The sequence below is a fragment of the Mirounga angustirostris genome, unplaced genomic scaffold, assembly GCF_029215605.1.
Source record: "Mirounga angustirostris isolate CCGP_5_RB_7025 unplaced genomic scaffold, mMirAng1.0.hap1 SCAF_2, whole genome shotgun sequence".
Taxonomy (NCBI): Eukaryota; Metazoa; Chordata; class Mammalia; order Carnivora; family Phocidae; genus Mirounga; species Mirounga angustirostris.
Genome location: NW_026991710.1, coordinates 196018445 through 196031509, shown reverse-complemented (window position 1 = coordinate 196031509; position 13065 = coordinate 196018445).

The following is a 13065-nucleotide window of genomic DNA, read 5'->3' as shown; positions in this document are numbered from 1 at the left end:
TGGAACTAACAATTCTAAAATTTGCATGGATCCGGGATGCCTGGGTGGCTCAGTCAGTTAAGCGGCTGCCTTTGGCTCAGGTCATGATCCTAGGGTCCTGGGATCAAGCCCCACGTCCAGCTCCCTGCTCAGTGGAGAGCCTGCTTCTCCCTCTCCCTCTGCCTGCCACTCTGCCTACTTGTGCTCTCTCTCTCTGTCAAATAAATAAATAAAATCTTTAAAAAATAAAATAAAATAAAATAAAATTTGCATGGATCCCTGAAAGACCCTGAATATAGCTGAAGGAATCTTAAGAATAACAAAGCTGGAGGTATCATGGTCCAGATTTCAACTATACTACCAAACTATAGTAATCAAAATAGTATATACTGGCACAAAAACAGGAACATTAATTAACTGAACAGACTTGAGAGCCAAGAAATACCCCACACTTGTAGAGTCAGTTAATCTACAGTGATGAAGGTAATGTACAATGGGGAAAGACAGACTCAATAAATGGTGTAGGAACTGGACAGCTACATGTGAAAGAATGAAGGTGGACCACCTTCTTACACCACATGCAAAAATGAAATCATAATGGATTGAAGACCTAAACATAAGACCTGAAACCATAAAACTCCCAAAAGAAAACACAGGCAGTAAATGATGCATGGACTTCTGTCTTAGCAATTGTTTGGATGTCTTTGAGGCAAGGACAACAAAGACAAAAATAAGCAATTTGTACTACACCAAAAGAAAAGCTTTTGCAGAGAGGAAACCATTAACCAAATGAAAAGGCAATCTACTGAATGAGAGAATGTATTTGCAAATGATATATGTGATAAGGGGTTAATATGAAAAATATATGAAGGATTCATACAACTCAACACCAAAAGAGCAAAAATCCAATTTAAAAATGGGCAGAAAACTTGAAGAGACATTTCTCCAAAGATGACATATAGATAGCAAACAGACACGTGAAAAGATGTTCAACATCACTAATCATCAAGGAAATGCAAATCAAAACCACAAGATATCACCTCACACCTGCCAGAATGACTAGTATCATCAAAGTGATAAGAATTAACAAGTGTTGCCCAGGATGCTGAGAAAAGAAAACCATCATGCACTGTTGGTGGGATTGCAAATTAGTGCAGTCACTATGGAAAACAGTATCACTGTTCCTCAAAAAATTAAAAATAGAAATACCATACCACCTAGAAGTTCTACTTCCAGGAATAGATAGAAAATGAAAACATTAATTAAAAAAGATATATATGACCCTATGTTCATTGAATCGTTTTTTATAATAACCAAAATATGAAAGCAACTTAAGTATCCATTGATAGATGAATGGATAAAGATGTGGTATATACATACAATTGAATTTTACTCAGACATAAAAATAATGTAATTTTGTTATTTGCAGCAACATGGATGGACCTAGAGGGTATAATGTAAGTGAAATAAGTCAGACAGAAATACCTTGTGATTTCACATATATGTGGAATCTAAAAACAAAACAAACAAATACAACAAAAATAGGAATAGACTCATAAACAAAGAGAATAAACCGGTGGTTGCCAAAGTGGATGGAGACAGGACCTTGGTCAAAATATTTCAAGGGGATTGAGAGGTACAAACTTTTAGTTATAAAATAAACAAGCCACAGGGATGTACACTACAGGGAATATAGTCAATAGGATTGTAATAGTGATGTATAGTGACAGATGGGAACTGGACTTACTGTGATCATTTCATAAGGTATATAAATGTCAAATCACTATGTTGTATACCTTAAATTAATATGGTGCATGCCAACCATACTTCAATAAAAAATATATTATCACCTCAATATCTGCAGGAGAAAAATTTGAGCAATTCAACACCCATTCACAATAAAAACTCCCAACTAGGGGCGCCTGGGTGGCTCAGTCGTTAAGTGTCTGCCTTCGGCTCAGGTCATGATCCCAGGGTCCTGGGATCGAGCCCCGCATCGGGCTCCCTGCTCGGCGGGAAGCCTACTTCTCCCTCTCCCACTCCCCCTGCTTGTGTTCCCTCTCTCGCTGTGCCTTTCTCTGTCAAATAAATAAATAAAATCTTAAAAAAAAAAACCCTCCCAACTAAGTGGGTATAGAGGGGACATATTTCAACATAATAGAAAGGCCATGTATGACAGGCACATAGCTAACATTATACTGAATGGTGAAAAGTTGAAAGTTTTCCCCCAAGATCAGTTACAGGACAAGGACCACCTCTTACCATTTTATTCAGTGTATTACTAGAAGTCATAGCCAGAGCAATTAGGCAAAAAATATAAATAAAATACACTCAAATTAGAATGGAAGAAGTAAAATTGTCAGCATTTTCCGATGACATGATATTATATATAGAAAACTAAGTACTTTGCCAAATAAATGCTTGAATGAAAAAACAAATTCAGTAGAGTTGCAGGATACTAAATCAACAAAACTGCCCTGCATTTAGATACACTAATAACATACTTTCAGAAAGAAACTGAGAAAACAATCCCACTTCTAATTGCATCAAGAAGAATAAAATAACTAAGAATAAATTTAATCAAGGGAGTGAAAGACCTGTACATTGATAACAATATAATATTAATGAAAGAAATTAAAGACACAAATAAATGTAAAGATATTCCTTACTCATGAATTGGAAGAATTAACAATCAACAGATACAGGTCTATCTAATTCCTATCAGAATTCTAAAGGCAATTTTTACAGAAATAGAAAAAGATCCTAAAATTTGTATGAAAGCACAAACAACCCTAAACAGCCAAAACAATCTTGACAAAAAACAAAGCTGGAGGCATTACATGCCCTGATTTCAAACACTATTACAAAGCTATAGTAATCAAAACAGTATGGTGTTGGCATAAGAAGACACACAAAGATCAATGAAATAATTGAGAGCCAAGAAATAAATTCACACATGTGCAGGCAATTAACTTACAACAAAGGAGCCAACAATACAAATGGGAAAACAATCTTTTCAATAAATGGTGCTGGGAAAACTGAATAGCCACATACAAAAGAATAAAACTAGACCACGATATTAGTTTATAGACAAAAATTCAAAATGGATTGATGGCTTGAATATAAGGCTTGAAACTATAAAACTCCTAAAAGAAAACATGGGGGTAAGCTCCATAACATCATTCTTGGCAATGAATTTTTTGGAGTTGACAACAAAAGCAAAGGCAACAAAAGGAAAAACCTGTATCAAACTAAAAATCTTCTGCACAGTAAAGGAAACTATTGACAAAGTGAAAAAGCACTCTACAGAATGAGAGAAATATTTGCAAGTCATACCACATAAGAGGTTAATATTTAAGATATATAAAGAATCTGTACAACTCAATAGCAAAAAAATCAAACAATATGATTATGAAAATGTGCAGAGGAACTAAATAGATATTTTTTCTAAAGATATACAGAAGACCAACAAACATGAAAAGATGCACAACATCACTAACCATCAGGGAAATGCAAACCAAAACCACAATAAGCTATCACCTCATTAATGGATATTATTGAAAACCAACAGCAATCACCTGTTAGAATGATTATTAAAAACAAACAAGAGATAACAAGTGGAGGCAAGGATGTGGAGTAAAGGGAATGTTTTGCACTGTTGGTGGAAATGCAAATTGTTGTAGCCACAATGAAAAATAGCATTGAAATTTCTCAACAAATTACAAATTGAACTACAATATGATCTAGCAATTCCAATTCTGGGTATTTACCCAATGAAAATGAAAACACTAACTTGAAAAAATATATGCACTTTCATGTTCATTGCAGCATTTATAATAGCCATGATATGGGAGGAAAGACTTTATCCACTGACTGATGAATGGGCAAAGGGGTGTGTGTGTGTGTGTGTGTGTGTGTGTGTGTGTGTGTAATGGATATTATTCAGTCATAAAACAGAATTAAATCTTGCCATGTGTGACAATATGGATGACCTTGAGGGCACTACACACATGAAGTAAGTGAGACAGAGACAGATTCTGTATGAGCACACTTATATGTGTTATCTAAAAACAAAAAGAATTCAACTCAGAACAGATTGGTGGTTGTCAGAAATGGATAGCAGATGGTGGGAGAAACAGGTGAAGTGGTATAAACTTGGAGTTATTAAAGTAAGTTATGGGGATTTAATGGACAACACGAGGACTATAGTTAATAGCATTGTATTGCAAACTTGAATGCTGCTAAGTGAGGAGAGCTTTAAGTCCTCGGCACGAGAAAAAATTATGTAAGGTGATAGATGTTAAATGGACTTACTGTGGTGGCGATTTTACAATGTGTACAAATATCAAATATTATATTGTACACATGAAATACCTGGGAATAAATTTAACCAAGGAGGTGAAAGACCTGTATTCTAAAAACCACAATACATTGATGTAAAAAAGCTGAAGATGACACAAATAAATGGAATAAATACAATGCTCATAGATTGGAAGAATTTGTACTGGTAAATGCACTTACTACCCAAAACCATTTACAGATTCAGTGCAATCCTTATCAAAATTTCAATGACATTTTTCACAGAAGTATAATCAACAATCCTAAAATTTGTGTGAAATCACAAAAGACCCCAAACAGCTGAAGTAGTCTTATGAAAAAAGAGCAAAGCTGGAGGCATCATGTTCCTTGATTTGAAACTGCAAAGTTATAATAATCAAAATGGTGTGGTATTGGTATAAAAATGGAGCTATCAATGGAAAAGAATATACAGAGTCCAGAAATAAACCTATGCATATATCATTAAGTTATGACCAAGGAGTCAAAAATATACAATGGGGAAAGGATAGTCTCCAATAAATGATGTTGGGAAAACTGGACAGCCATATGCAAAAAAATAAATCTGGACCACTATATTGCTTTAATTCAAATTAATTCAAAATGGATTAATAGCTGGAATGTAAGACCTGAAACTATGAAACTCCTAGAAGAAAATATAAGGCTAAGCAACTTGACATAAACCTTGTCAATGATTTTTCAGACGTGACAGCAAAAGCAACAAAAGCAAAACTAAGCAATGGGACTATAGCAAATGAAAAAGCTTCTACACTGTGAAAAAAAATCAACAAAATGAAAAAGCAACCTACTGAATGGGAGAAAATATTTGCAAACCATATCTCATTAGGGGTTAATATCCAAAATACATAATAAACTCCTACAACTCAGTGGCAAAAAAAAAAAATCTGATTAAAATGGGCAGAATATGTGAATAAACATTTTTTTTCACAGAAGATGTGCAAATGGCCAACAGGTAACATGAACAGATGTTCACCACCATAATCATCAGGGAAATACAAATCAAAGCCACATTGAAATATTATCTCACGGGCACCTGGGTGGCTCAGATGGTTAAGCATCCGCCTTCGGCTCAGGTCATGATCTCAGGGTCCTGGGATCGAGTCCCGCATTGGGCTCCCTGCTCCTTGGGAGCCTGTTTCTCCCTCTGCCTTTCTCTCTTGCTCTGTCTCTCATGAATAAAAAAAAAAAAAATCTTAGAAATATTATCTCACAACTGTTAGAATGGTTATTATCAAAAAGAAGAAATAACAAATGTTGGTGAGGATATGGAGTCAAGAATCCCTTGTGCACTCTTGGTGGGACTGTAAATTGGTGTAGCCACCTTGGAAAACAGTATGGAGGTTCCTCAAAAAAAATAAAATAAAAATAGAACTACCATAATTATCCAGCTATTCCACTTCTGGGTATTTTTCCAAAGAAAAAGGAAACACTAACTCAAAAAAGATGTATCTGCCCCCATGTTCATTGTAGCATTAATAAGTAGCCAAGATATGAAAACAACCTGCATCCATTGATGGATGAATGGATACAGAAAATGTAGGATGTATACACAATGTAATATTATTCAGCCATAAAAAAGGAATTTCTCCTAGATGGATTTTGAGGGCATTACGCTAAGTGAAATAAGTCAGATTTAGACAAATACTGTATGATCTTACCTATATACAGAATCTAAAAAATACGACAAACAAAGACAAACTCAGATACAGAAAACAGATTGGTGACTGCTTGAGGCACATGGTGGGGTTTGGATAAAATGTGTGAAAGGGGTTAAAAGGTACAATCTTGGTGACTATAATTAATAATGTACTGCATATCTGAAAGCTGCGAAGAGGGTTAATCTTGAAATTTATCAGACTAAAAAAAAAATTTCTATGTATGCCGACAGATGTTAACTAGACTTACTGTGATAGTTTTTCAATGTATACAAATATCAAATTATTATAATGTATATCTGCAACTAATCTTATATGTCAATAATACTTCAATAAAGAAGATAAAAGAAATATTACATAACTCCAGATTTCCTGCATGGTATCTCCAGAATGGCCCTGGGTTCAATGAATCTAGTGCCTTTCAAATGCACCCCACCTTTTTTTTTTTTTAAGATTTTATTTATTTATTTGAGAGAGAATGAGATAGAGAGAGAGAGCACATGAGAGGGGGGAGGGTCAGAGGGAGAAGCAGACTCCCTGCCGAGCAGAGAGCCCGATGCGGGACTCGATCCAGGGACTCCAGGATCATGACCTGAGCCGAAGGCAGTCGCTTAACCAACTGAGCCACCCAGGCGCCCAGCACCCCACGTTTTATTTCTTACTATTTCTTTTTCAAGTAATAATTTGTGAATTGGTGAGAACTGTTATTGTTACAAACTTTTTTCCCTTAAAAATACATTCCTCGGGGTGCTTGAGTGGATCAGTCTGATGAGTGTCTGACTCTTGATTTCGGCTCAGGTCATGATCTCAGGGTCATGAGATGGAACCCTCTATCAGTCTCCAGGCTGGGTATCTCTGTCCCTCCCTCCACCTCTAGCTTGCTCTTTCTCTCTCAAATAAATATTGAAAAAAATACATTCCTCGTTGTAATTACATTAGTAAACTAAATGTTTGCCCCTCCAGCCCACACAGATCTGAAAAATATTTCTTGACTTTCTCTATTTGCATATAAGGTCCTACTTTAAACCTTTATAGGAAATTCCAGTAGTTAGTGGAATGAGAGTCTGACTTTAGATAGAATAGTTTTGAACTCATGAACTTTGTTAATCTGTAATGTTAACCATGGACTTTCCTGATGTTCATTATATAACTGAGCTTCATTCTCCCCTGTGGGGGTGGTAATTATGTGCTTAATGTATTATTCCTGTAGTGACTTTATGACATGTGGCAGAAAATTAATTTCCACCAGTGTATTTGGGTATCTATCTGCACGGAGCAGGGGCGGGGAGGAGTGGTTCTTCTATCGTACCTTATCAGATGACTATCCAGGCATAAAATAATGTATAAATAATGATAAATAGGAGAATATATATGTTCCAGATACATTGTCACTTAGATTGCCAATCACCCAAACACAGGTACACTCAGACAGCCTCTTTATCAGTAACCTGATAGGACCTTAGCTCATGGCTGTTAGGTACACATATTTTAAAGCAATGATATCACATACCAAGTGATAACTGAAAATTAAATTCAGATGTTATCTGTGATTTAGAGCTAGTTTTCTTTCTGTGTTGATTTTATTAGAATCACTTGAGCCTTTTATCCATATTGTAAGGCCCGGTGTGTTTCTACAATCAAGGATTTCAAATAAGTAGGTAATGTGTCGTCTCAAAAAAAAAAAAATTGCAAGATGGAAGACTAAACATCCCAATTCAAAGACAGCTGTTAGAGGGGAAATTTTTAAGACCCAACTGTGTTATTTACTCTAAATATAAGGTTACAGTTTGAAATGAAAAGATGGAAGATCAGCAAACATGAAGCAAAAAAATAATAAACAAAAAAACAAACTGCCATGGTTTTATTAACATCAGACAAAGTAGACTTTAAGTCAAGCATTCCTAGAGATACAGATGTGTCATAATAAGTAAATTCAATGGGAAAATACAACAGTTTAAATGTAACTAATGCAATAATACAGCTTCAAAAAAATGAATCAAGAAGTAATAAAATCAAAGAAAAAATAGATACATCTGCAATCATAATTGGATATTATCTCTATTGCCTTTTTTTTACATTTCGTTTTTTTTTTTCAATTTTTTATTTAAATTCTAGTTAGTTAACATAGAGTGTAATGTTGGTTTCAGGAGAACTTAGTGATTCATCACTTACATGTAACACTCAGTTCTCATCACAAGTGCCCTCCTTAATACCCAACACTCATTTAGCCCATCCCTCACCCACCTCCCTCCATCAACCCTCAGTTTGTTCTCTATATTGCCTTTTATTAGCTTTCTTGAATACAAGCTTTTTGGAAGTATATGCAGATTCAAAAAACAAACCAACAAACTACCTTGATCAAAAGAGATCCTTTAATCCAGGGAAGTGCCTTTCTTTTTTTCCCCCCCCTTCCTTTTTAAAAAAGTATTTATTTATATTACAGTTAGTTAACATACAGTGTAATGTTAGTTTTGGGTGTACAATATAGTGATTCAACAATTCCATACAACACCGAGTATTCATCACAACAGGTGTACTCCTTAATCTTCATCACCGATTTCACCCATCCCCCCATACCCTCCTCCTGTCTGGTAACTGTCAGTTTGTTCTCTATAGCTAAGAATCTGTTTCTTGGTTTGCCTCTCTCTTTTTTACCCCCTTTACCCCTTTATTTCTTAAATTCCACATATGAGTGAAATCATTTCTCTGACTTATTTCACTTCACATAATACTCTCTAGCTCCACCCATGTTGTTGCAAATGGCAAGATTTCATTCTTTTTTATCAATGAGTAATATTCCATTGCATAAATACACACACACACACACACACACACCATATCTTCTTTATCCATCCATCAGTTGACGGACCCTTGGGCTGTTTCCATAGTTTGGCTATTGTAAATTATGCTGCTATAAACATCAGGGTGCATGTATCCCCTTGAATTAGTATTTTTGTATTCTTTGGTAAATATTTAGTAGTGTGATTATGGCATTGGAAGGTAGTTCTATTTTTAACTTTTGGAGAAATCTCCATACTGTTTTCCAGAGTGGCTGCACCAATTTGCATTCCTACCAACATGCAAAAAGACTCCCTTTTCTCCACATCCTCGCCAACACCTGTTATTTCTTTTGTTGTTGATTTTAGGCATTATGACAGGTGTGAAGTAATCTCATTGTATTTCTGATTTGCATTTACTTGTCGATCAGTGATGCTGAGCATCTTTTCATGTGTCTTATTGGTCATTGGGAGAAATGTCCATTCATGTCTGCTGCCCATTTTAATTGGACTATTCATTTTTGGGGTGTTGAGTTTTATAAGTTCTTCATATATTCTGGGTACTAACCCATTATCAGATATGTCATCTGCAGTAACTTCTCCCATTCTGTAGGTTGCCTTTTGGTTTTGTTGATTGTTTCCTTTGCTGTGCAGGAGCTTTTTATCATGATAAAGTCCCAGTCATTTATTTTTGCTTTTGTTCCTCTTGCCTCAGGAGACGTATTTAGAAAGAAGTTGCTATGGCTGATATCAACGATGCTACTGCCTGTGTTCTCCTCTAAGATTTTTATGGTTTCCTGTCTCACATATAGGTCTTTGATCCATTTTCAATTTATTTTTGTGTATGGGAATGAAAGTGGTCCAGTTTCATTCTTTTGCATGTAGCTGCCCAGTCTTCCCAACACCATTTATTGAAGAGATAACAAATATATCTCACTGGATATTCTTTCCTGATTTGTCAAAAATTAATTGACCATATAGTTGTGGGTTCATTTCTGAGATTTCTAATCTGTTCCATTGATCTGTGTGTCTATTTTTGAGCCTCTACCATACTGTTTTGAACACGACAGCTTTGTAATATAGCTTGAAGTCAGGAATTGTGAAGCTTCCAGTTCTGTCTTTTTTTAATATTGCTTTGTCTATTGGGGGTCTTTAGTGGTTCCATACAAATTTTAGGATTGTTTGTTCTAGTTCTGTGAAAATGCTGTTGGCATTTTGATAGGGATTGCATTAAATGTGTAGATTGTTTGGGGTAGTATAGACATTTTAACAATATTTGTTCCTCCAGTCCATGGGCGTGGAATATCTTTCCATTTGGTTGTGTCATCTTCAATTTCTTTCATCAGTGTTTTATAGTTTTCAGAGTACAGGTCTTTCACCTCTTTGATTAGGTTTATTCCAAGGTATCTTACTCTTTTTGGTACAATTGTAAATGGGATTGATTCCTTAATTTCTCTTTCTGCTGCTTCATTATTTGTGTGTAGATATGAAACAGAATCCTGTATGTTGATTTTGTATCCTGCAACTGTACTGAATTCGTTTATCAGTTCTAACAGTTTTTTGGCAGAGTCTGTCAGGTTTTCTATATTAAGTACCTGTCACCTGCAAATAGTGAAAATTTTACTTCTTGCTTTGTTGCCTGATTGCTAACGTTAGGACTTCCAATACTATGTTGAGTAACAGTGGTTAGAGTGGACATCCCGTCTTGTTCCTGATTGTAGAAGAAAAGCTCTCCCAGTTTTCCCCATTGAGGATGATATTAGCTGTGGGTTTTTCATATATGGCCTTTATTATGTTGAGGTGTGTTCCCTCTAAACCTACTTTGTTGAGGGCTTTGACCATGAATGGATATTGTACTTTGTCAAATTTTTTCCTACATCTATTCAAATATTATATGGTTCTTATCCTTTCTTTTCTTACTGTGATATATCACATTGACTGGTTTGCAAATTTTGAACCACCCTTGAAACTCAGGAATAAATCTCACTTGAGTGTGGTGATTGATTTTTTAATGTATTGTGGGATTCCGTCTGCTAGTACTTCATTGAGAATTTTTCCATCCATGTTCATCATTGGCCTGCAGTTCTCTTTTTTTAGTGGTATCTTGATCATGTTTGGTATCAGGGTAATACTGGCCTCATAGAATGAATTTGGAAATTTTCCTTCTCTATTTTTGGAATAGTTTGAGAAGAATAGGTATTAACTTTTCTTTAGTTGTTTGGTAGAGCTTGCCTGTTGAAACCACCTAGTCCTGGACTTTTGTTTGTTGGGAGTTTGATTACTGATCCAATGTCTTTGCTGGTTATCATTCTGTTCAAGTTTTCTATTTATTCCTGTTTCAGTAGTTTATGTTTCTAGGAATTTATCCATTTCTTCCAGGTTGTCCAATTTGTAGGCATGTACTTTTTCAAAATAATCTCTTATAATTATTTGTATTTCTGTGAGGTTGTTATTACTCCTCTCTCATTTGTGATTATTTTGGTCCTTTTTCTTTCTTTTTGATAAGTCTGGCTAGAGGTTTATCAATTTTATTAATTTTTTCAAAGAACCAGCTCCTAGTTTTATTCATCTGTTCCATTATTCTTTTAGTTTCTGTATCATTTATTTCTGCTCTAATGTTTATGATTTCTTTCCTTCTGCTGGCTTTAGATTCATCTGTTGTTCTTTTTCTAGCTCCTTTAGGTGTAATGCTTGGTTCAGATTTTTCTTGCTACTTGAGGTAGGCCTGTATTGCTACATACATACTTCCCTCTTAGAGAATGGTTTGGACTGTTGTGTTTTCATTTTCATTTGTTTCCATGTGTTTTGTTTGTTTGTTTGTTTGTTTCTTCTTTGGATTTTCTGGTTGGCCCATTCATTGTTTTATAGCATGTTGTTTAACCTCCATGTATTTGTGATCTTTCCAGATTTCTTCTTGTGCTTCACTTCCAGTTTCATAGTGTTGTGGTCAGAAAAGGTGCATGGTATGATTTCAGTCTTTATGATTCAGTATTTGCTGAGGCCTGTTTCGTGACCCAATATGTGATCTCTTCTGGAGAATGGTCAGTGTGCGCTTGAAAGAATGTGTATTCTGCTCTTTTGGGATAGAATATTCTGAATATATCTGATAAGTCCATCTGTGTGTCATTCAGTCATTGTTTCCTTGTTTATTTTCTGTTTAGATGATCCGTCCATTGATATAATTGGGGTTTTAAAGGTCACTACTATTATTATCAATTAGTTCCTTTATATTTATTATTCTTTTATATATTTGGGTGCTCCCATGTTGGGTGTATAAACATTTACAACTATTGTATCTTCTTGTTGAATTGTCCCCTTTATTATTATATAGTGCCTTTCTTTGTCTATTACAGTCTTTGTTTTAAAGTCTAGTTTGTCCAATATAAGTATAGTTACTCTGGCTTTCTTTTGACATCCATTTGCATGATAAATATTTCTGTATCCTCTCACTTTCAGTCTGCAGGTGTCTTTGGATCTAAAATGAGTCTCTTGGGGCACCTGGGTGGCTCAGATTGTTAAGCATCTGCCTTTGGCTCAGGTCGTGATCTCAGGGTCCTGGGATTGAGTCCACATCGGGCTCCTTGCTTAGCAAGGAGCCTGCTTCTCCCTCTGCCTGCCACTCCCTCTGCTTGTACTCCCTCTCTCTCTCTCTCTCTCTGGCAAATAAATAAATAAAATCTTAAAATAAATAAATAAAATAAAATGAGTCTCTTGTAGGTAGCATATACATGGGTCTCCTTTTTTTTTTTAATCCATTCTGTCACCCTGTGTCTTTTGATTGGAGTGTTTAGTCCATTTATATTCAATTTAATTATTGATAGGTATGTAGTTATTGCAATTTTGTTGCTTGTGTTATGACTCTTTATGGAGATTTTCTCTGATCCTTTGTCTTTCCCTCTTTAATGTTTTGCTGATTTTCTTTCGTGATATTTTGGGTTTCTTAAGTCTTTGCATGTTTATTAGTGATTTTTTATGTAGGATTAGCATTAGGTTTGTATATAACCTCTTCTGCAAATAGTCTGTATTAAGTTGATGGTCATTCAAGTTTAAACCCATTCTTTTCTCCTATCTTTCCCATGTGTTATATATGTTATTATATTTTATATCTTTTTGCTGTGAGTTCCTTGGCTGATTTTTACAGAACTCTTCATTTTTACTTCTTTTATGTTTCCTTTCTTTATACTCTCACTTTTGATCTCCTTTCCATTCAAACAGTCTCCTTTAATATTTCTCTCAGGTTGGGTTTAGTGGTAACAAAATCCTTCAGTTTTTTGTTTGGGAAACTCTTTATCTGTCCT